A 25,922-nucleotide genomic window follows, 5' to 3' on the forward strand; every position below is an offset into this window, starting at 1 on the left:
GTAGTTCAAATCGCCGAGACGTCGGATGATTTTGTAGGGTCCGAAATAGCGTTTGAGGAGCTCCCCGCTGAAACTGCGGCGCCCATATCGGTGTCCACTCCCATACACCGTCTCCGGGTTGAAAGTGGACATCCCGGCGTCGAAGGTAATACCGGCGTGCGTCTACTTGCTGTTGATCATGAATCTTGATTCTTGCCAGTTGGCGAGCTTCTTCCGCACGTTGCGAGATCAGTTGAGCGTCGTCGTTCCCATTGTCGACCGGCACGTGAGGCAGCATGGCGTCCAGCATTGTGGTAACCGTCCGGCCGTGTACCAGTTGGAATGGCGTCATTCCCGTGGTTTCTTGAACCGCTGGGTTTTAGGAAAACGTGACGTACGGCAATACCTCATCCCACATCTTGTGCTCTACGTCGACGTACATGGAGATCACGTCGGCGATCGTCTTGTTGAGCCGCTCCGTTAGACCGTTTGTCTCTGGATGATAAGCGGTGGTTCGTCGATGGCTGGTGTGACTGAGCCGAAGAACTTCTTGGGTCAGATGTGCCATGAAAGATGACCCGCGATCTGTGATCAGCACTTCAGGTGCGCCGTGTCGAAGGAGAATGGACTTGAAGAAAAGCTTGGGGACTTCAAGCGCTGTTCCCAATGGAAGGGCTTTCGTCTCGGCGTATCGTGTAAGATAATCGGTCGCCACGATAATCCACCGGTATCCTTGCGTCGAGTTTGGGAACGGCCCAAGTAAATCCATTCCAACCTGCTGGAAGGGCATAGTCGGGGCAGGTATCGGCTGCAGAAGTCCTGCTGGTTTCCGTCGGAGGCATTTTACATCGTTGGCACTCATGGCAGGACCGCGTGTACAGATGAACGGTTTTCGGGAGACTCGGCCAGTAGTACTTGTCACGAACCCATTCTAGCGTCCTGCTGTAGCCGAGGTGCCCAGCCGTCGGGTCGTCATGGCACGCATGAAAGATTTCTTCTCGAAGACCAACAGGAACCACCAGCAGCCAGTCAGGTTCACTGGTTTTGAAATTCTTGAAAAGCACTCATCGCCGCAGAGCTAAGCTTCACATGTCTCGGGCCAAGACTCGCGGAATTGAACTTCCTTGACCCTCAGAATGGTCGATCACCGCGCGAAGTTCCGGGTTGTCTTGTCGGAGCGCACCCATGTCGGCATCTGTAACTGCGCAGAGAAAACGTTTGTCACTGTCGTCGTCGGTGCTGTCGGAAGGCGATACGACTGGGGCTCTAGACAAACAGTCGGCGTCGTTATGCTTGCGGCCAGACTTATGCACAATGGTTACTTCGAATTCTTGCAGTCGGAGACTCCAGCGAGTGAGGGTTCTGACGGGTCCTATAAAACGGCGAGCGAACAGAGAGCGTGGTGTTTCTTGACACCGCGGAACGGAATCTCGTACAGGTAAGGGCGGCACTTGGTTAACGCCCAGACGGCCGCAAGGCATTCCTCGTCGGTCGCCGAGTAATTTTTCTCTGCCTTAGATAGTGCCCGGCTTGCTTAAATGATCGCCCGTTCAGCTCCGTCTTGTCTTTGGACGAGTACCGCGCCGAGTCCGGCGTTGCTGGCGTCCCTGTAAACTTCCGTTTTCGCTGATGGATCGAAGTGTCCCGAGGATACGGGGTGACTGGAGTCTTTCCTTCAGTTCGTTAAACGCTTGTTCTTGCTCCTCTCCCCACTGGAAGTTCACGTTGTCCTTCGTCAGATTCGTGAGTGGTGCAGAAATCTTGGCAATATCACGAACGAAACCTCTGAAGTAAGCGTAAAGCCCAAGAAATTTTGGTACGACTTTCTTGTCTGATGGCTTAGTAATTTCGTCGATAGCGGATGTTTTTGCAGGGTCAGAGCTTACACCCTGATCACTCACGACATGGCCCAGGAATTTGAGTTTGCCGTAAGCAAACCGATATTTTGACGGCTTAAGTGTCAGTCCATCATTCTAGATAGCCTGTAGCTCGGCTCGCAGATGTCTCAGGTGGTCGTCGAAATCACTTGCGAATACCACGACGTCGTCGTGGTATACGAAACAGCTTTGCCATTTCAAGCCTGAAAGGACGGTATCCATTACGCGCTGGAAGGTCGCCGGTGCTGTGCACAGTCCAAACGGCCTCGCTTTAAATTCGTACAGTCCGTCCGGCGTTACGATGGTAGTGTTCTCATGATCTCACTCGTCGACCTCGATCTGCCAGTACCCAGTCGTGAGGTCCATCGAAGAAAAGTATCGGGCGTGGCGCAGCCTGGTCCATAGTGCCGTCGATACGGGGCGTCGGGTAGACGTCCTTTTTTGTTACGGCGTTCAGTCGACGATAGTCCACGCAGAACCGAAGAGCCCCGTTTCTCTTTTTCACCAGGACTACAAGCGATGCCCACGGACTGTGTGAGGGCTGGATGATGTCGTCGTCGAGCATTTCTTCAACTTGCTTCTGGATGACTCCTCTCTCTTTCATCGAGACATGGTACGGCGACCGATGAACGGGAAGCGCGTCGTCATCAATAACAATTCGATGTTTCGCAACCATCGTTTGGCGTTCCTTTGACGATGTGGAGAAGCACTCACTGAACTCGGCGAGAAGGTCACTGAGTTGTCGCTGTTGTAAGGTAGGCAGGGTTGGATCGATGTCGAACAGCGAAGGTGGCATTGTGTCTTGTGGCCACGAAGGCAGGTCTTCCGATACTCCGGTGATAGCGGCTGAGTCGGGGAGTTCCTCCGCGTGACCACGGCCGTGCCTTTCGTAAGGTGCTGAGCCTTTTGTCGGAAGTTCGTTACGAGTGCAACAGTGCGTCCGTCTTGGAGCTCCGCGATGCCTCTTGCGACGCCGATCCCTCTTCCTAAAAGCAGTTGGACGCTACCTTCCAGCAAAGCTTCTCCGCAGATGCCTTTTTCGGTCGCGACAGGCACAAGTACACTCGAGCATGGTGGCAACTTCACGTGGTCAGAGAGTACACGCACTGTAGTTGATGTGGCGGGCGCAGTTTTCTGATTTTCGGTCATTACGACAAGTTTCCGCAGCCTCAACTTGTTGGTTTCCAGGTCAATGACGGCGCTGTATTCGCAGAAGAAGTCCATTCCGAGTATAACGTCTCTGGCACAGTCTCGTAGAACGACGAACTTTACCGGACACGTCTCGCCGTGTATCTCGACGCAAGTAGTGCATCTTCCGACTGGCGTTATGAGATGTCCCCCGGCGGTCCGTAACTGTGGGCCATCCCACGGCGTCGTCACTTTCCGAAGGCGTTGGGAGAGCCTCCACTCAGGACGGAGTATTCTGCTCCGGTGTCGACGAGAGCCGACGCGTCGTGACCGTCGATAACATTGTTTTGGTTAATCTTTACCGTTGCAGGAGCGTCGTTTCGGTCTCTGGTGGCGTTTGAGTGGGGTCCCTCCGACGTTCTTGGGGGATCCTGGCGTCGGTCGTCTTCCGCAACTCCACTTCCAGGGGCTGCCGCGCCTAGTTTCCTCGGGGAGGAGTGAGGGGCGAAAGGCTTTCATGTCGGGGATGGTGCATCGGCGAAGCTGGACGTCGTGGCGACGGCAACCGGGACTCTCGGCGGTACGCAGGCACGGGGGCTCTGAGGTCGTCGCACGTACTCGTCGATCTCCCGAGGGCGTTTACCATAACGGGGCCGTGGGTCGTTCGGATGGAACCCACGCAGCCCGAGTCGTCGGTATGGGGATCGGCGGTACACATGGCCAGCTTCCCCGCAGTGGTAACACAGCGGGCGTCGGTCGGCCGTCCTCTAGACGTCTGTCTTCCTCAGCGCAGGTTGCTCTGTGCGAAAGTACGCCTGATCTTCCTGTCGTCGGGGGTGCTCTAGTGTTGGGGCGTCTCTTCAGTGTGGCGCCGTGGCTTGGCGGGAGCTTGCGGCGGGAGTCGGGCCATGGCGGCGAAGCTCAACGTCGGTTCCTCGAACCTCTGGTTGGAGCGCCCGATGCACTTCTTCTCGGACAGACTGGGCGATAAAAAGGCTGGCGGACGACTGGCAGTTGGGAACAACCTTCGCAGTTCCTCTTAAACGACCTCCCGGATAATTTCCTGGATGTCCGGCGTACCCAGAGTATCTTCGCTGTTAAGAAGCGTGGGCGCAGCGACGCCTGGATATCGCTAGGACTGGGAAGCGCGCGCCTGAAGCGCGCGCTCGATGTCGGTTGCAACAGTGATGAAACCTTCGACGGTGGTAAGCGGGCTCCCCACAAGGAGGAGGAGGAGGAAACTTTATTATTCTTCTGAGATGAGGTATTGAGGGTGGTGGAGGCCCAGAGGGCCGCCGCGATCACTAGGGCCCGGGAGGTTGTCAGGACCTGGGCTGACACAAGGTCACAATGCCACCGAAGACGTTTTCCTTCAGGCCGCACATCAAGACCCGCAGCTTTTTCTCTTCGGGAACGGTTGGGTCGGCGCGATTCATCAGGGGGAGAACGTCTTCGACGAAGCTTTGACGCTCTCGGTCGGCGCTTGGGTTCTCGCTCGCAGGAGTTCTTCGGTACCCTGTCGTCAGTGCTGGTTGGGAAAGGTGCGTCGCAGCTCGGCCTGGGGTTCTTTCTTCTCCCGACGAAATGGACGCTTCGTGGTTCTCGAACCAGGTGCGCGCCGTGCCTTCCAGAGCGAAGTAGACGTTCTAAAGGCACTGATCCGGTGTCCATCGGTTATGGCGGGTCACTTGCTCGTAATGTTGTAGCCAATCTTCAACGTCCACCTGAATGTACCCGTGGAAAGGCGTCGGAGTTCGGGGTGCGACGGTCAGGTTTACGACGGCAGAAGCGGCCGGGGTATCCGACTGGTTGGCCATCGTCGTCCTCCTTGTTTGCTTGGTCTTGGGTGGCAAGGGTCCTAATTCCGGGGGCAGGCGAAGGTTGTGGCGGCTTGAACGGATCCCGGTCTGGTCTCCGTTGGGTTCTTGAGGCTTGGGTTCGGACTTGCACTGCGGGAACTCGGAGGAGAGCGCTGCATGGACACGCGGTACCCCGCACCTCCACCGGAATGTCACGGGTGGTTACCAGAATAACAATAAATAAACAGGAAGAAATAAATATTTAATGCTGCGATTTTGTTCCCCACCCCTCCCCCCCCCCCCCCCCCCCCCATAAGAAAAGAAAGAAACTAGAAGATAATCACGAAATGTCGCGAGCGTCGAAGTCGGTTAGACAGCATTGTCGAATGCTGGGACGAAACTGACTGCAGATCGCCACGCGGAGTCCCTTATGTGCGCGAACTACACGTGTGGACTTCTGGAATAATCGGCTTAAGAAGTTCGGCGTGTAGAACATTCCTACCTCGAACAAGCAACACGGTTCTCGAATGTACCAGAACATTAAGTTAGAGTCAACAAAAATGCGCCTCCGCGGCCCGTAGAACGCACGCGCGATAACCGGTAGGCCATAAGCGCGCTGCCTTCTTGGTCAGCTGCGATCGCGGCAATATACAAATATCGAGCAATTTAAAAATGACGACCATTCGATCTTTCTTAACGTCAGCTGAATCACCCCGTATATTTCGCTTCTCGCCTACCGGGAGCCATGGTGTTCAAGGCGATATTTTTTTTTCTTTTTATTAGAAAATAGGTGAACATTTTCGTCCAGTCTGGGTGTAACCACATCTATTTTACTTATATATAGGTGAAAGTTTTAAACTTTCGAGAGTAGCATACGCGAAATTCCTCCGTTCGTCTTTGAGGGAGTATTTACTGCTTCTCTTTTGTTTTTAGAACATACTCTGAGGCGCCATGGAGTAACCGAATAAACCATCACGCCAAGTTAAGAAAACGCGCCAGTAGAACTTTAGATGTGATCTGTCTAGACAATACATTTCTCCTGTCGCAGTTTGCCCGAAGTTCATCGCATTCCTTCTTGGCGACTGCGTGTGACCCGCGGCCTGCTTTAACTCAGGTCATAGTGGAAAGTTCGTGCACAGTCGTCTGGGAATTCAAGAAATGGCGGATTATTTTTCGTTTTTTAATCTCGCATGTCCCGTCGTTTGAAGTTACTGGTTCGTCGGGTCCTTTGTGGGTTTAAAGTTATTCGATGTGAGATCGTCGTCGAACGGGGCTGCAAGGTCGATCAATCGCCAGCTTCGCTGTGGCCGACCGCCTTGGTGCGCATTCGACGGCGCAGTCCGGACTGGCCTATGTTTCACTTGCTTGCCGCCACCGATCGGTGCACAGAGAGTGTGAACAATGTATGGTGACCCAAAGCAACAACGGAGTCTTGTGTTTGTCCTGGGGTCGTTGTGCGCGAGATGCGGAAAATTGAGAGAACTGGAAATAACCCCAAAGACCTAACAAGAAGTATAAATGGGTGCCGCAAATAAGGTTTATTTGCAATGTTTTTGCATAGAGCTCTGCGTTTGATGTTAATACTGCTGAAAGACACAGCCGTAACTTTTCATTCCTTTTTAAAAAGGCATACGACTGAGCATTTCCGTGCTGACACACAGTGTAGTGCTAAACCAGCGCAGATTCAACACTGACAAGAGCGCTGATCGGCACTGACTAGATTATCTCAGCGCTTAGATGGAATTTACTGCGGTTGAAATGACGCCATCTCATCGTACCACGTTCTAGAGAATTGGCACGCTTTATCAAAGCTAGGTTTAGAGAAAGCGTAGCGTAAATTTATCGAAACACCGTTTATCGAAAAGGGGATGTTGCTTAAAAAAAAAAACAGGCTCCCCACATCACTTGTGTATCGCAGGGGCGTATGTTAAAATTGTAGTATCACATTTTTTATATTGTTTACGCACATGAGACAAAAAACGCGCCAGCTTTCCCCGAAAAAGAGCTATTCTGCTGCGTAATCTCAAAGGAAAAAACGAATTACTTGCCGATCAGCAGCCGTGTTCGGCGGTTAAGGCCCTGTCACACCAAGGCAACACGACGGCAACAGCAACACAACACGTTGTCCAACAGTCGGGCAACTTGGTGCTCGCTCCCCGTGTTGTCCGACAAACCTGTCACATCGCGGCAACAGCAGCACAACATGGACGACAACTAAAATGTTGCCTCGGTATGACAGCTTTCGGCAACAAAAACAGCAGCAACTTGTGTTGAACGACGTGTGTCGCCCTGATCGCTGGCTCTGCGAATTTCGGGACGGGAACACGGCAACATATATGTATATATATCTCGAGGTAGAGAGACTCGCGATATTACTTTATTACTTAGGTGTGCGCTTTCACCTCCCCACTGTCCCAACCATACCGATATCGCTATTCGAACTTGTTTGCCGCACTGCCGCTCTTTGCTACGAAGTCTTTCTTCAAGATTCCGTCAGGCCCCTCGTCCTCCGAGGAATCGGAGATTATCGCAATGATTGAAGAAAGGTGAATCTTGTGGGGGACGTGAAGCATGAATGCTCTCATCGTCGCGACGTGAACGAAAGAGCCTCCAGCGACATTGCTCAAGCGATGGGAACCAAGTTCAAGGGTATGTACAAAAGAAACAATCCCACGTGCACTCACGCTGTCACATCGCGCCCGTATTTTCACGTCTTTAAAGCGTACATTCAACGTAACGGTGCTTGCGGCCGAGATGATACGATATTGCATTCTATTATTTCGAATATTGCGCATCTTGTGCTTCTGTACTGGACCACGTGCGTGCGTGCGCGCTCGCAAGCGGGCAGGCGGTTTTGGTCGCCTCCCCGCCTGCAAGCGCGTTGTTTTGTTACTTCTATCGTTTGTGGTGCCTTCTAGGCAGACTTTTCTAGTTGCAAAACTCGCCTCATTATCTACTTATATCCTCTGCTACTTTGTATTTTTTTAACAAATTACTGCTTTTGCTTAAAAGAGCCGACAGCAGTATTTTACAGGTTACTCACATGTTGTTGATAGTTCGGAGCGCATGACGCTCATTATTAAACGAAAAATGACAGGCGTGATTGTACTCATAGATCTGTTCAATGTATAATGGCTTTCGTGTTATGCAGGGGAAACAATCAAGAGCCGCTTTTCAGACCTGCGCTTCCAATTCAACATTGAACACAAAGAAGTGAAGTGCTCCGAGAAGTCCGGGACAGGCACCGAGGGTGTGTACGTCCCGAGATGGATTCACTACCGGGAGATGCTCCTCCTGCAGAGTGCATGCCCTCAGCACGGGAGCGAGTCGAATATGGGTCCCCCAGGTGTAAGTAATATACAAGAGCAGCATTGAGTCACATGTTTATTTGTACATACAGAACCTCTTTGTTAAGGTACTTCCATGGTTGAGAATGAATGCTCGTCGTTTCAATGGTCACAAATGCAGAACTTAAGGCTTTTTCAAATCAGACGGTGTTCACACACTGCGCACCCATTTAATAAAAAGTATAATGATATCAAAGGCATGCTTCACTTATTTGCTCGAAATAGCAGTGCTGGGGAAAGAAATATTTCACTAAAAAATTAAGCGCGGTATCCAAACCGCCAAAAATATGTGCAAAGCGTTCACATACTACAGCAACTATCAGATAATGCAATTTCAGGTTTATATCACTTTTCAGACCAAAGCTTTGCACTAGGGAATTGCGGGTGCTAATGTGCAGCAGAAAAATTCGTAGCACATTCCGAATTTTTTCGAATTAACATGTATTGGTATAGAACGTAATGCATGTCAAGAGTTTTGCTATGCACTATGCGTCAACAATCCCGACCAATAGACACCATGAGTAGCATGCGGCGCTGGGTCATAAGCCCTTTTTAACAGCCAAAAATTGATTGCTAGCATTTTTTTTTTACTTTTTCTGTTGTTTTTTTTGAAAGAAACACTAAACAACAGATAGTTTTAAATGCATGTGAAGAAACTTATTAGGGTCAAGAAACGGCTCTATGCATTTTGTACATTCATTTTCTTTAGGCGAAAACGTTTTCTCATTAATGTGATCGTTTTTCCACATTCGCGGGCAGAATCAGAATCTCCACCAGATGACGACGACAGCCCTTGGGGGCACTTGGAGGGCAGTGAGTCTGTCGATCCCTCCAGTCCGGACCAGGAGAATGAGGCCAGCAGCCAAGGGACGAGTCGGGGGACCAGCCAAAGGACCAGCCAGGGTGGTGCTACTGGTAGCCCCCATGGATCCCGCACTGAAGAGGCGAGCGCCAGAGGGGGTGGCCATCAAAGCCGGGTCCCAAAATGAAAGCAGCCCGAGGATTGTATGGCCGAGAAAAAACTGCTGCTAGAAACAGCTGGGCAGACCTTAAATAAGACGTGCGCGGCAGCGGCAGCCAAGGACGAGTGCGACGACTTTGGCGTGTTGATCGCCCACGCACTCCGCCATGTGCCACAAGGCGCTCACAGGCAGATGCCGGGCTTGCCGGTATATGAGGCTGTTGTAAGGTACAACTTCAACCTCAACACTAGCCCAGAAATTGTACAGGCGGCACCTGAATAAATAAAGGTACAGTGGGCTGGTGCCTGTTCCTTGATACAAACGTTGCTGCCATATTATGCTTGTTTGTTACCTCAAATTGGCTATTGAAAAAGGCCTCTGCTTCCTTGCATTTTGTTGTTTGCTTGACCCACATAACATCTTGTAGCTTTGGCCAGCACTAAACTGCCTACTAGATTTACAAATTCAGTTGGGCTCAGAAATGGAAACCTTTTAATTCAGGCATTTCCCATCAGGCAGCACAACTCAACAATGTACAAATACAGACAGCTAGGCCTATGGCCAGAGGATGCAAGCTGGGGCTAGAGCTGCATGGTGCTTGCAAATTATGTATTGCATGCACTGCTGCAGCTCAGATCTTAAACTTCCTGCATAACATGCAGAAAGCGGAAGCCATCTATTCGCCACTGCATCAATTAGTCAACAGTCTTCTCTTAGTCCCGTTTTAAACTTGTATTCAACACGAGGGCTCTCTTTATTAGAAGTATATTTTGCTGTGAGGCTGTGGTGACCTCGAGCTGATGAGACACTGCATGTTATGTCGCACGTGACCGCAGGTGCACAGGCAGTACAATTTCGGGGATCCTATGACAGGGTGCTCGACGATCAAGCCAGTTATTGACTAAATAATGTAAATACATGTAGATAAGTTTCGCCTCTACATATGGCTGACCCGAACCAAGCCACACCAGACCTCACCCACTACGCTGCAGCGGATTCGCGGTCCCTCAGCGAGTGAAGCTTAACGCCCATATTACGAAACTCTGAGATGACAGCGGCTCTTCCGGGAACCCGACGGTATTGGGGGCCACGACTATGAGCAAGCAGTTTCCCCGAGTTCTGGTCGTCAGCAACAACTGCGGCTTGTACTCGGATCGAAATGTGGGTCAGTCGCTTTGAAGTCGAACAAATCATCACTACGGACAAAGCACATCACTTTTAATCGACACTGTTCAAAACTAGTCACTGGATCTGGAAATGTAGCCCCCACTGCCTTCCCACTTGCTAGCCGCAGACATAAACAGATACCAACATACAGACGACAAAACCTCTCAAGGTGATTGGCTCATTATTGTCGGTTGCCATGGTGATCGCCACTTTGGACCTTTTAAAAGCTTTGAAGGGGTCGTTAAAACCAGTCGCACCAAGATCGCAACGGACCATCATCATTCTGAGTGCGTTCCTTAGTCAATATGAGCTTCTTTGGCACTGTGCATGCAATAAACTTATCAGACATGCTTATTTCCCTTGATCTCTTATAATTGTATTGCTCTTCTTGCGTGTTTCAAAACAGTAAAATTATTTTTAAAAGCCCCCAAGCTCGACGGGGCGTGTGATGCCGTACAGCTTCGTACCGTCATCACACGAAACGGCAAATAGTAGTTTGATGGGTCTACCCATTAATGACAAGACGGATGCAGGTAAGCTGCTGATTTGCACCCATGTTCACAAACCTAGTCCTGAGAAAATTTCACATGGAATACCACAAAGAAATGACAGTGTGCAATGACGTCGCCTGCGCATACTTGTATCCAACCTATGAATACCCGTGCGCACGGGCATTTACCCCCTTTACATAATGTTTCACCGCAAACCCCACCCCCCTCTTGAGTACCCAGACCAAGTAAAACAGGTGTCATCCAAAAGTGTTATTTATGGGCTCCTACGAAAATTGTGTGCAACCGTCATAGAGTAGTAAAAGCATGCAAACTGTTTTTAATTAGTACCTTCTTAGGCAACTATCCGCCACTGCCAGTTCACTTGTGCCTCGTTGACGAAGTACGGTGTGTACAGCTCCCGCACTGCTGTGGTGTCGTCACTGCTGTTGCTTCCTCCTCTTCAAAACCGCCTCATGGTTCCAGCGGTAGTCACACCCTGTCTCCATGAGCCGTTTCTTACAGTTCCTGTAGGCCATCGAAATAGCATTGTTGAACCACACACGTTTATGATGAGTTCCGCTACTGTAAGCATCTTTATCAAACTTAGTTACTAGCCATCTTTCTTAACCCTTTCCATTCACCACATCTTTGAAAGCTTTGAGACAAACAGGTACCCGAGACAAAGGTTACTGCAGATTGCTCATGCAGCAGACATATCCCGCCAAAATAAATATAGGTTGTTGGAGACCAGATAACAATCCTCTCCTGTGTGCTATTATCTCGGCAGGACAACAACAGGACTGTGCTCCAAATCTCACCTAGCTCGGATGTCTGCTATCACAGCGGGTAACGCTACCCGACAGTAAAAGTAAAATACAAAATGATTATGAAATTTTTGGATGAATTACTGGATTCGATTTCCTCACAATTAGCTTCGCTTTTGGCAGAAAGCTAACAAAGCAGACGAGCCCAGTTCTCACTTTTTTCTGTACTTTCTAAATTTATTCTGCCTCACCTTGACTTTGTTATGATCCATTACGCCTCTATGGTTGCCGATCGGCATTCGCAAATAACAAGGCATCTTATGACTACTGTAAATTACCGGGCAAGCACCCACTTTCGTACAAGCGCCCAGCAGTAATATTTCCAAAACTTCAGTGTTCTGCAAATTACAAGTTAAGCGTCCACCCCTCCAAAACGCCGGCATCTGCAGAAATATTCAATCCCTCCACAGCAGCTATGAGACTGCATTTAGGATATAACATTGGCTCAAAACATACTCACCAGGCAGGATATTCTCAGCATCCAGGCTGTCCGGTGGGGTGTAGAGCTACAGTGTGGTCCTCCTGGCTCGCCAAAAAGTTGTGAAGAGCCACTGTGGCCAGCACAATGTCAATGCCTCGGTTAGGATTGTGGCGTAGAGGAGATCTGAAGATTTGCCAGCGATTGGCAAGCACGCTAAAGGCATTCTCTGATGTGCGTCGTGCATTTGACAGCCTGAAATAAATTATAAAGTTAATATTTAGGGTTGTGCGAATATTAAACTATTTCGAATATCAAAGCGAATAATGCCATATTCGATTCACACTTTGAATAAAATATTACTATTCGGCAACTTCAAAAGTTTTCGAAGTATTTCAAAGTAAAAAATAGATATGCGAGCCCCGAAAAAATATTGAGATGCTCCACCGCAATGCACTGGTATAAAGTGGTGAAGCTTGACATAATCGCGAGCGCGCCGGTGCAAAGCATTAAAGCTTGACGCACCCCTGCGCAGCAGAAGTCTTACGGCATGGAGGCACGTGGTAATCGTAAGTTAAGCTTTCACAGAAAACTAGGTTTTTAGTATCACGGCGCTGAGGAGTTTCTCTAAATAGACTGATAATATTCGAATACCGCGACAGTTTTGCTTGGGCTTTTAGCTTACATGCCACTGATTCTTATTCTTGCAACCGTGCCGCTATGATTCCACAGTCTCAGTGAATTTAAGAGCAACACATATGCATTATACTTGTTGCTTATCGCTTTTCTGATGGCCTAGAAAAGGACATTGAGGAAGTCTTCCGTAGCCAACGCTTCTTTCAGTGTATATTATTCAAGTTCTAGATCTGTTTCTGCTATCTTGTCCGGTTCCCTAGTGGTGATTACAATTGATCATTTTTATGGAAATTATGCACTTTGCTACGAAATTATTCGCTTTGATTTAAAATTATTCATACAAATATACTATTCGCTTTGCATCAACTTCGAATTAAAAAATCACTTCGGATATGCCTATTATTATTGATACACGTAGTGTGTTGGAGTCCTCCCTTTTATTTATGCGATTACTTATGAAGCTTGCCTAAGATGTAGAGCTTAGAAACTTGATGGTGCCATTCAGGCATGTGCAGGAATAGTGCAGGGTTGCGCTTACATTGAAGACCATGTCATATGCACGATACTTCTTGTTCATGCATGTAACTTTATGTCTTGATGCAATCAGTTCCTCGAACATCCCTATTGAAAAAGGCCAATATGAACTCGGCTTATGGGAAATATTGTATTCCAATGAAGTTGATGGAAACCAATAAAAACTTATTGTTATCCGATTAACCCAATACGCACGATGGGAATTCATATCGGAGCACACTATACCTATATAGTATGCGGTTATTGGTATACAACAGGATATTGGAGCACAATATCCCGATATAACTTGCGGTTATTGGTATACAACACGATATCGAAGCACAATATCCCGACAGAACTTACGGTTATTGGAATAGAATACTACACCGCGTGCATATTGGTGACCGACATGGACATACTGTGCGGCCACACGATATATAAATATCGGTCGTCGATCACGGGCCCAAAGGAGAATACAATATCGCGTGGATAAATCTCAGAACGAATTCCAAGTTACCAACATGAATTACGTCGGCATATACCGCGGACTAAGATGATACGTAACACAATATTGAACGCCGTGGAGCAACATGCGGATATCGGTACGCCCACATATACGACACCGCGTGAACGATATCGTAGAACAGCAGGAGTTACCATACGGCAATACGAGAGAGAACGATATTGGAGGTGGATACACACAGAACACAAACGTTCCGCGTTGCAAACACATTCATTCACATTGATCGAAAGGCCAAGTGTACGTACGGCACACAATACACACAGCCTCGAGCGCTTGAAATGCTAGACAACCACCAAACCATTCAAAATAACTAGCTGGGACACCCGCGAGCTACCTTTCAATGAGAAAGCCCAATAACGACGTGCTCATTGGAGTGATCGTTTTCAAACAAATGTTTATTGTAGTTTTAATGCAACAAAAGTTAGGTTACCGATGTTGGAACCCAAATCGAACGCGATACGTGACAATGTCAGTTCGCACGATAAAATAATGAGGATTAATGGGCTTGACAGGTCACGTGCTTCTTACCCGCACATTTATCGATATTGACCAACCTTTCTGGGTAATCCTACGTCGTACACAAAATCCACAATCACACACGAGCACATTTCACCCACCACTCTTCGTCGCCTGTTTCGAAAGATTCACACACTGTAAAAAACGACGGGAAAAATACGTGCATTTGCGCCATCAAACGATACGTTACAGACTCGTTTTATTAGAAAAGTTTCCATCTTCAACCCGCGCGCGCGAAAGCTCGAGCGCTCGAGCTTCGGAGGCAGTTCGAGCTCCGAAGGGAGGCGAGCCCAGCGAGCCGGCGCGCCTGCGCGCATGCCCTGCCTGCAGTGTTGTAGCCCATCGAGCCAGACGAGCGGCTGAGCGAGCCGCCGAGTGGCCGAGCCCGCCGGCCCAGCCAAGCCTAGCCGAGCCGCCGAGATTGCGTGATTGCGACTGCGCCAACCCGGCGAGACGGCGGCGACGGGGGGACTGACGGATGACAGCTCGTCAAGTTCGTCGCGCACTTTGCTTGTGGGCTCCAAGTGAAACCAACGCACTTTCAATCGCTTCGAAAGGTACGTATAGACGACTTTATTACTTGCAGCATTGAGTGCTTTGGTATACACAGATCAAAGTGAACGCTGAAGGACAGGAGGGAGACATGATGTTTTGAAATCGCAGCTTATTTGAACGCATGGGTCCCCTGCTGAAAGCGTCTGGCTGTGCTCTGTTAAAGACGTCATTTCGACTGCGCGTACTCTGATGTAACGTCAGTCAGTATTTACACTCGGCTAGCTTCACTATTTTATCTCATGTGCGAAATAGACATAGAAACCAGCGCCTCGTCTCTTTCGGATATTCAACCTCCAGCCCCCTGGCTCCCAGCGTGCTTACCGGCGCAAACCGTTCGACGTGTTAGATTCGTGGGCTCGTTCGAAGAGGCGTTGTTTAACGCTCACGAGTCGCCGAAGTGTTACCCGAGCTTCTCTTTACGGAAGTCGCGATCGACGCTGGGCTCTGAGCTCGTACTTTTTTTTTCCCTCGTAGACTAAGAGTGCCGACCATTCATCTGTGGTGCCGACTGGCGCCGTACGAAGTTGAGAAAAGCTAGCGAGTCTGTCAGATTTTCATGACGCCGCCCAACTGCTCTGCTGCCGGCTGCGCTCAACGAATAATGTAAAAAAAAAAAAAAGACGCGTTTTCTAAATTTGAATTTTTTTTTTTTGCCATGTTTTATTTTAGTCAATGCAAAGTAAATCGCGGCCGTACCTCGGTTGACTCCCGATTACTGTCTCTACATCGTAGATTGTCTCACCACAATGGCGCCTCTTTGGTGTGATCTTATTCTGATATCGTTACATCTTGCTTTTTCATATTGGCATACTTCTAGACGACCTTCTACACGTTGCACTCCTTGTTGACATGTCGCTGGTGTTAGAGACAAATCTGAAGTCGCTGTTTGCTCACTCCTTGGTGCACATATTTCATGTTCAACATCAGGTATCTGAAGGAGGCGCCATGAAACCCTGGAGTTTGTTTAGAGGTACCTCAACATACTGTATTCAAGTGTCGTTTTGTGTGTTAGTTTCCTACAAAACCAAATTCCACTTTGTTCGTAATATACCCTATAACTACTCACTACAATTAAAGTTGCCATGAAACATTGGCCACGAGAGGTGACTCGCCCAACGCAGCCTGACAATTCCTCGCATAATTTTCTTCGTAGGTCATTTTGGACATTGACAAATTTTCTTGTGAATAATGAGTGTTATGCACATGTGTTCTACTTTTCGTACAGGTACTTCAGTTAGATAAACCCCAGCAAAGGCAGCAAGACAGTCTCATGGGGTCACATCAAGGATAACTGCATTCCTGCTCGAGTCCCGAGTCTTGTCACCAAACTTCACTGAACAGAATGGTACATTCCGTTTCCTTAACTTTTTTCTTCTGAAACGTGTTCTTTTATTGTTGGAGTTGTTGCTTTTTTTCTATTGAAAAATGGGTAGTACAACGTTTAAACACCCAATGTTTTTTTGTTTTTTTTTGTAAAATGTGTAGTACAGCGTTTAAACACCCAAGCGTTCATAAATGGTCTCTGTACCAGACAATAGGGTGTCTTATACTCTGTTTCATACTTAGCGTGCAACGCTGTCAAAGGTACTAAAGTGGTGCACATGAAAAAATAAAAAAAGTGTTAGTCCGCGCGTTTCGTGGACGAGTGGCAGAAGGCGCTGCTCTAGCGGCCTTGACCCAAAATTTATAGTAAGACGTTAATCGACAATAGTTGTGACCTGTACAGCTTATTTTGAAATAGCTGTCAAGGGTAGGAATCTCCCTCTCGGAGCACTTGCGATGCACCTTCAGGCGAAGGGCGTTCTGTGTGAACTCGTCATGCTTGACGGTCCCCGTGCTTGAAACTTTCACGTTGCGAGGTCTTTGCTTTGGGGACGCCACCTTGCCAGATAGGCACTGCGCCTTGCACTTCAGTACAGGGCACACTCCAGTGTCGTTACTGGCCGTCTCCAGGACTTCACGACCGAATTCTCCCGCGAATGTGTTCTTATACTCCCGTACACATTGTCGATCATCTGCTTACACTTTTTCCAAGATTTTTGCACAACGAATCTTCGAAAACATCCGAGCAGGAGAGGTACTTGAGCTTGCTGCGTAAGACGCCATCTTCTCAAAACCAGCCAATGCCACACAACTCGAAAACCCACAGCGGCTGCCACACGGACGAACACGAAAACAATTTAAGGTGGTTTACATTATCTTTTCCTTTTTCTTGAAAAACATTTGTGCTCCGTTGAAATCATAACGCTACTATTAGTTACTAGCCCCGAGGAAGCACATTTTCCGACTTTTTAAACATTTTTTACAGGGGACGCACTATCTTATGGGGCGAACGTGGGCACGGTCAGCAATGCAAACCGGTGCGCTAGCTTTGACTGCGTTGCACTCTATGTATGAAACAGAGTACAGGATCACTTCAGACGGGGCAACCTTTCCAGCAATTTTGGGGCTGCTGGCGGGTTATTCCCTAGCTTTCCCTAGATGGACACAAATTGCTGAGATCGGGTCCGGCTCGAAGTGGACGAGCAACTCTGACTACTCGGAGATGTTTGAAGCGGCAGCAGCCAATCAGGAATGCAATATTTTCACGTGACACCCCTGTGGTCGTGATGATGAGAACTGAGGACTTAGTTCTGGTTTGAAATGGATCATTTTTGAAAATAAACTCTTTCAAAAAGATGAATTAGTATTCTCAGCGCAATTTAAAGATATAAAAACATGTTTTTAGGATATAACTGTGCGTCTAAATACTGTAAGAAAAATAAAATTTCATGATGATGATGGCAAGTCGTAGCAATTCGGTTGCTGCATGTGAACGCGGGCGGCCCGTGTTGCTGGCGTTGCGACATGAAGTTGCTGGGCGAAATTGTTCCGTCTGAAGCCGGCTTTAGGGAACTGAATTCAAGGGCCGTGGAGCTCTGGGTGCAAGCCCACCTGGAAACATTTTTTTTGCCTTTTTTAGTATTTAAATATATATCTATATATATATATATATATATATATATATATATATATATATATATATATATATATATATATATACTTTTTTTTAAGTTTTAACATATAGATGCATACTTTACACACTAATTCATTTTCAGAAGCGCTTTTATTCACACTCTGTGCTTGCAATAGCTTCTCGGTGAGCTAATGCCAGCTCTGCAAAGGGAGAGGGATCTTCCCACGCTTTGCAGGCTGTAAAGCTGTGGCTTGCACAGCTCTAGTGTGTCACACCTCGCTCACTGGCTCCATCGCGAAGCGTAGGTGCTGCATGAGTCGCGCCACACCGTAAGCCCATATACGGTCGGGTGACAAACCTGGGACCATTTGTCACTGCACTCAGCTATGGTATGGTGGCATGGTTGGGGCATGAAGCAGGGGTACAGCTTGGAAATGCTGATCTTCATGACATTTTAAACACATTTTTCATTACTTTTGTGCCGAGTTGTCAGCATTCTAAAGGTGAGAAAGCAAGCAGCAGCGACAGCAAGAAAAGAAAAATTTAAGACCGCTTTCACCGAGATTCAATTACGAGCACTAGAAAGGCATGGAGTGTAATTAAAACGCTTCTAAAGGTGAATTAGCGTATAAATTAAGTACTTGTGCCTCAAAAATACAAAAAAATGTAAATATAGTTATAAGGATAAAAATATACACCAGGAGGACTTAAACCAAAACTACAGTCTGTAAGTTTGAAATTTGACACCTTAAACCCCTTGGCCACCACCCAATTTTATTTCCAGGTCGTTCATCGAGGTATATGAATTTTGTTTGCAGCTGTCGGCTGCAAGAGAGATTGCCTTATTTTCATTTACTTTACTATTCCCACAAAATATGACAAGTGATAAAGAATACAACCTCATTTGGTTGGCCGAGGCACTGTGCTTGCATCAAGGCAAACTAGCCTGTCTTGCTGGGTTCATATTTTGTTTCATCACCTGTTTAGGATTCTGTTGTCGCTCATCAAAAGAAGAAAAAAAAACTGAATAATTCTGACTTATTCTGGTGTGCAGGTACTCTTGGCAGTAAACTCTGCTAAATGGGGCAAAATATAGATACTTTTTTTAGCAAATATGCATCGTTTTAGCAAAATGAGCTACACTATTTGACTAACGTGAAACAGAACGAGCCTCTCCACTTGGGTCTTTTTTCATCTCTCACAGACACTATTTCCTGCTTTTGTGGTTTGTATCAGACTTTTGTATTCTGTCCGGCCAAAGCATCTGTGTTACACTAAGACTGGGTTCTTTAGGATATCTACAGGTATTCTTCGCAGCAAATGGCTTCCAATCAGGAACACGAGTTTGTTCTCGGCCACCGAGAGCAAGTATTTTCAAGGTGAGCTATTGCCCGCCTATATGAGTTTTGTGTTTCATTCCTCTTGAATGCCATAACCTATGTGTAGTGGTCTTGCATTAGTATTTTGTTGTCTCTCTTCTGCAAAAACACCCAAGTTTGACTAAGACCGGGTTCTTTCTTATACATGCAGGTCTTGGTGGCAAGCACCAGCCAATCAAGGCCAGAAGTTTGCTCTTTGCCGCGCATGCCAAATGTTTTCAAGGTGAGTGATTGACGCCTATCTGAGTTGTGCATTTCATTCCTCACAGACACTCTATGTCCTGTCTTTATAGTGGTCTTGTGTCAGGCTTTTGTGTCTCTGTCCGGCCAAAGCATCTGTGTTAGACTAAGACTCGGTTCTTTAGGATATGTGCAGGTATTTTTCGCAGCAAATGGCTGCCAATCAGGAACTCGTGTTTGTTCTCGGCCTCCAAGAGCAAGTATTTTCAAGGTGAGCTATTGCCCGCCTATATGAGTTTTGTGTTTCATTACTTTTGGATGCCATTTCCTATGTGTAGTGGTCTTGCATTAGTATTATGTTGTCTCTCTTCTGCAAAAGCACCCAAGTTTAATTAAGACCGGGTTCTTTCTTATGCATGCAGGTCTTGGTGGCAAGAACCAGCCAATCAAGGCCAGAAGTTTGTTTTTTGCCGCGCATGGCAAGTGTTTTCAAGGTGAGTGTTTGATGCCTATCTGAGTTGTTTGTTTCATTCCTCACAGACACTCTATTTCCTGTCTGTATAGTGGTCTTGTTTCAGGCTTTTGTGTCTCTGTCCGGCCAAAGCATCTGTGTTAGACTATTCTTTAGGACATGTGCAGCAATTCTTAGCAGCAAGTGGCTGCCAATCAGGAACACGAGTTTGTTCTCGGCCACCAAAAGCAAGTATTTTCAAGGCGAGCTATTGCCCGCCTATATGAGTTTCAGCATTCATCAAGGAGCGCGAAATCAAAGCCCGGGGGTTGGCCATTGCAAAAATGTTGACTCGGAAGCGCATAGGGAGGAAGCTTTATAAAAGTATCCACCTGCTTCTACAAGTCAAACCAAAACTAAAAATGTGGGTTCCATTTGAAAAAAAAAAAAAAAAAAAAAACATTGTCAGTTCGAATTAACTTGGGGCAGCACGGAGCAAACAAGCCACGGTACCAGTATGCTTGGTTCAGGCGTTTGTAGGGGTGGTAGATGACTCGGTGTTTTCTAAAAAAATATTTTTTTTTCTAAAAGTGTGGTGGTCGAATATTCAGGGATGGGGATTGAGTCGGGATGTTAAGGTAAAAATTTCATCGACATGCCGGGATTCATCTGCCTTGTCCCCCTAGCGAGGGGGACAAGGCCCTCAAAATTTTGGGGTCGCAAAAGGGGTGCGTCAGTATTGACGTCTCATTTTACATCATGCGTCTCAATTTAAAACGCACTATAAATGACATTCCTGAGATTCGTTTGGGTGTACTTCCTCCCAGCAAGTATACGGCTCTCTCTCAAAAAGGTCTAATCGGATGTTGACCAGCTCCTCAGGTCTCCACCGACGATTCATCAGGACGAGACCCAACCGGGACACTAAGGAGGAACGGCTTAAGCAAGGGAGGCTACATATACGACAGCTTCTTGCGGACAAGAAACGAAAATAGATAGATAGTGGGTGTTTCATTTGCTATGCCTTTTGGCATGCACGTTATGTTTGTTATGTTTCAAGATTCCTGCAGAGTTCGGTTTCAACTGTTGTAAAATACCGAGCATGCGCCCAGGTCATAGAAGCGCCTACCCTCTGATTCGGAACGATCCGCAAATAAGCAAGGGGCATACCAGACACCCATCCACCTGTTTTGAGCCATGCTCAAAATATTGAAAGAAAACATCAAGCGCCAGGTGCTGTGGCGTCTTTGCCACAATAGCGCCAGTCGCAGAGCTGACAGATCCGTGACTGGCGCAAGCCATGGCATGGCCCTTGGGAACCAGGGAATCGAGATTAAAGAAGTAGCGCAGAAATTGGAGGCGAGTGGTGAAGGTAAGCAGAGTTAACAGAAAACAAGGACGAAGGGAGTTCCGTCGCATGAGGCATCTGTGTCCCGTGCATGTAATTTTGAGTGTGCTGTAAATGGCTACCAAAAAAAATTGTTACTTGTACGTAACTAATCGCAAATCTCTCTTGCAGTTTCCACGGCCCAAAGCCAGCCGGCGCCAGATCGTTCTCGTTCAAAGGTGAGGATCGTAGATTTTCTAGATTGCTCTGAAGCAGCAATACTGAAGCCAGACAAGCGGTACGGCATATTTAATTGACAGAACGACTGAGGACGCTTTCACTGAAGCTTGTTTTGCTGAAATACACGTCTATATTGCAGCAAAATAAGCTTCAGTGAAAGCGTCCCTACTCGTTCTGAGCTCCGTCAATTAAATGTGCCGTACCGCTTGTCTGTCTGGCTTCAGTGTTGCTGTAGGCGACAAAACGTGTACCCAGTTTTGTCACAAGAGGCATATTATGTCACGCACATGTAATTTTGAATTTATCCTGCTTAGTGTGCTGCAGGTGGCTGGTCAAAAAAATTGATACTTGGACGCAGCTAATCGCAAATCTTTCTGGCAGTTTCCACGACCTAAGAGCCAGCAGGTCCCAGTTTGCTTTTCTTCAAAGGTGAGAATTCCAGATTCCCGAAGCAGGAATACTGAAGCCACACGACCGGTACAGCATTTTTAATTGACGGAGCTCAGAACGACTGGGAGCTCCTGCATTGAAGCTTATTTTTCTGTAATACAAGCGGGCGACATTGACACGTGCCCAGTTACGTCGCAAGAGGATATCTATGTCCCGCGCATGTAATTTTGAATCTTTCAGACTTGGTGTACTTTACGTGGCTACTCAAAGTAACTGCTACTTGGACGCAACTAACCGCAAATCTCTCTTCCAGTTTCCACGGCCTACAAGCAAGCAAGCACCAGTTCGTTTTTCCTCAAAGGTGAGCATGCCAGATACTCTAGTTAGGTGCGAAGCATGAATAGTGAAGCCAGACGAGCGGATACATATATTTAATTGACCGAGCTCAGAATGACCTGTGGCAGTGGCATTGAAGCTTATTTTTCCACAATCAAACGCAGATAAATTTTGAATCTATCCGGCTTGGTGAAGGATTACTACTTGTCGCAAACTAATCACAAATTTTTATTTTGCAGTTGCTATATGGCTACAGCTAGCAGGTGCTGTTATCATTAAGGTGAGGATTTCACATTCTGTTTTCAAACATCAAGTTTTTGAATTAGAGTCCTAAACAATTACCTTTCTTTTGCAGTAAATGCCAGATCCTCCAGTTCAGGAATATGTTAAATATATTTGGTATGGATAAGTCCGGTGTTTTGCTTCTTTATTCACAATTTGACAACAGCAACATTTTTTTTTAATTTATCACTCAGAAATTCACACAAGAAGAGACTGCGTTGAAGAGAAATGTTGCGCTGAACGTGATATTCCAACTCGTATATAGTTTTATTGGTAGCGGATATAATATATTGGATTCCAATATCCATAATACGCTGAGTATATTGGAATCGTAAACCCTTATTGGATTCCCATACGACACATGGGGATCCAATAAGGGTTTATACGGTATTGGATTCCAATATTTTCAGCGTATTATGGATTTTGGAATCCCATAACAAACCCTTATTGTAATACAATACAATAAATGTAATGTTTTCCAATACACTGTCTATATTGTATTGTAATACAATAAAAAGATGTTGTTTAATAAATGTCCATAATACGCTGTTCATATTGGGGTTTTCCAATAGGGATATCATGCCATCTTTTTATGTTGTTGTCTGACCCTGTTCAAGCCTTCGTCAACCAATGAATCTGCATACTTTGTTTGTTTGCTTAAGGCCGGTTCTCACATGCAGCGAAGCGCTGATGTAGCACTCCTCACGTGCCGTCAGCTACTTATCGTCTGCCATGAGCAACAGCTTTGACGGTGCGATACAAAGCAGGTGAACGCTCCCGTCAGCACGCGCTTAGCGCGAGCTAAGCGCTGTGCTTTAGCGCTCTGCTGCATGTGTGAACAGGCCTTTATGCTTGCAAACACTGAATGCTTCTAGAGCAATCCAAGTAAGGCTTTAAGTGGATGCAGAACTGTGTGCTTAAAGGGCCTCTGACCAATACCACCTAGAAGACAAGGCCTGCGCATGACGTTTCGTTAGTAGATCCCCGACCCGCCCCAAGCGGCAAACACCCCGAAGCTTGACGAGAGTAGGAGCCGCGTCGCAACTACGTCGCATTCACTTGCGGCCGCAGCTGTGTGCGTGACTGCTGAGCGCGAGCTGATAGCGAGCTTCCAGTGCATTTGCGACGTGCACGCGAACGCTCCCTCGGCCAGGAGCGCGAGCTAGCATGCGCTCCTGTCTTTGAGACGCGCATTTCTAGCGCGCGCGCTCGTTCTGCGGTAGAACGCTTCGAAGCAGCTACCCGAGGTATAAACAGCGCCCTCAAAAATGGCGTCCAGTGTCAGCGTCCAGCGTCCAGCGAAGGGCTTTCCAACGTGAAGATGTCCAACGAAGGGCTTTTCATCCCTTCGCGCCCTTCGCGCAGCAGTAAGGCAATTTCGCTCATGCATTTGACGCTCCACGTGAACGTCTAACTTTATCGTATGCTATTTGCAAGAGACACTCGGCGTGAGCATCTGTTTCATTATCTGTTACACAAACCACTGAAGCAGGCGATGGAGCAGACGATGTAGCAGGCGACGTTGCTCATCCGGGCTAGCTAGGGGGCGCTGAGGGGATCTACTAGTGATGACGTTTAGAGGAGGAAACGCGCAGGCCTTGTGTTCTAGGTGGTATTGCTCTGACACGCAAAAAAAAAAAAAAAATTCATGCTAGGCGTTAAAATGGCATGTCAGGACATTACAAGAAAATTGTTTCACTATAAGGGTGCGTAGTTTTTTTATAAAAATAGAAGTAGGAGGCCGAATTCAAAGTTCCCACCAGTGCACTGTGACGTAACAGTGTACCGCAAGGTGTCGGGGCGGTCAGAAGGGAGGCATCGACCTATGTCACTAAAAGTGGGTTCGCAGGAAGTCACGTGAGTTTCGCTCCTCGTGCTCTCCGCTGACCGTGCCTAAGACTTTTTTTCTGCTTTTTGTACGAGCGATTGTAGAAAACGAAGTTTCAGTTCCACTAGATCTTTATCGCTGCACCGTTCATTAATTTGCGTGCTGTAAAAGTTGAGGACGAAGAGTCAGTAAGGTCAATGATGAAAGCGTTGCGAGTGCAAGCCAGTGTACGAGTGCATGCGATCAGTACGATGATATAGAGCTAGACTGGGCGCAAAAGAAGCTATCAAGTCTTGAAAAAAAATATTTTAGAACGCTTGCAGAAATTAGGATTGCTTGCGTATGACACGCCCAATTGCATTGCTGAAGGTTCGGACACCGAGGTCGTCGAATCATCGTATACTCTCCAGGCTGAAGATGCCTGCCGTCCCTCGGAAATGCATGCAATGTGATCTCTTCTTCAGTTGCTGAAATACCGGGACAGTATCTCACACAGCACCTTCTAGGCATCGTAGTTGATCACGTGAATTCAATGACTCCTCTTCTTTTACTTTTACAGCAACATTAAGCGACGGAAAGCAGATAAAGGACACCTTGTCTGCTTGGATCGCTCGTGGAGGTGCGGGGAACAACAAAAATATTAAAAAAAATATCACACACGCTCGCGGTAAGCACGAGGAGGGATACAACTCACGTGACTTACGCCGATGCCTCCCTTCTGACCGCCCTGACACCTTGTGGTACATTGTTACGTCGCAGTGCACTGGCGGGAAATTCGAATTGGGCCTCGTTTTTCTATTTTTATAAAAAAAAAAACTACGCACCTCTATAATGAAACATTTTTTTTGTAATGTCCTGACATGTCATTTCAACGTCTAGCATTAACATTTTTTTTTTGGCGTGTCAGAGGCCCTTTAACATTATTTAGGCCTGACAGCAACAAAAATACTACACAAAACAACAAATGTATTGGAAATAATGCTTGACTATTCAGGACTTGATTGTAGCTTCATACTCCAGAGGCATACATAGTGCAAGCCTAGGCCTCATTTTGTTGATGGATTCAACCTAAAGATTGTTATTACCCGTAGTTGAAGAGCCGCTTGTCTGTGGTCGAATCAGACACGGGGTATGGCCTCACCAGATAGGGTTTAAGGCCAAAGCCCTCATCTCCTAGGATGACGTAGGGCGCCACCTCTCTCGACCGCGGAAGCAGCTCTGCCTGGGGAAGCATGGGCGGCTGCCTCTCCAGCGCCTCTTTGAGTCTGCAGGCACCCCAGATGCCACTGTTATTCATTCGGCCGTTGCGGCCAACATCCACAAAGATGAAGTTCAGCTCCGCATCTACCAATGTCATAAGCACGATGCTGAAAAAGCCTTTGTAGTTGCGGAACAGTGCGCCAGATTGATGAGGTGGCACAAGGGCGATGTGCTTTCTATCCAATGCCCCCACGCAGTTAGGGAATTGCCAGAGGTCCAGGTACCCCTTTGTGACAGCCTTCCACTCAGCAGGGCTGCTGGGTGCCTGAAATAATAGGTAATTTGTGTTCATGTTTATTACAGCTGCTCGTGTGTTTCATTAGCCATTTCATTGCAAATTGTACTTCAGAGCCATGCGTTCATTACAAAGAAGCAGATACAGAATGCTCTTCAGCCAGGCAAAATCACTGAAAATAGACAAGGAAAGATGAGAAGAAACAACACAAAGCACACTCTCAAGTAAAGTTTACTTGTAAAAGAGCTTGAATGTATACACCAGGGGTAAGCAACCGGCGGCTTGAAATGCAGTTTTATGGAGCCTGCAACTCAAAATCAACC

The 25,922-nt window shown here is 47.3% G+C and overlaps 2 pseudogenes; one reads left to right on the forward strand and one right to left on the reverse strand.

Annotated features, from left to right (window-relative positions):
• Positions 1-7,413: 7,413 nt before the first annotated feature.
• LOC115329114 lies at positions 7,414-9,374 on the forward strand (annotated as a pseudogene).
• A 1,728-nt stretch (positions 9,375-11,102) lies between these two features.
• LOC8036282 lies at positions 11,103-25,656 on the reverse strand (annotated as a pseudogene).
• Between the last annotated feature and the right edge of the window lie 266 nt (positions 25,657-25,922).

This window comes from Ixodes scapularis, unplaced genomic scaffold, assembly GCF_016920785.2.
Source record: "Ixodes scapularis isolate PalLabHiFi unplaced genomic scaffold, ASM1692078v2 PGA_scaffold0__279_contigs__length_252992795, whole genome shotgun sequence".
Classification (NCBI taxonomy): domain Eukaryota; kingdom Metazoa; phylum Arthropoda; class Arachnida; order Ixodida; family Ixodidae; genus Ixodes; species Ixodes scapularis.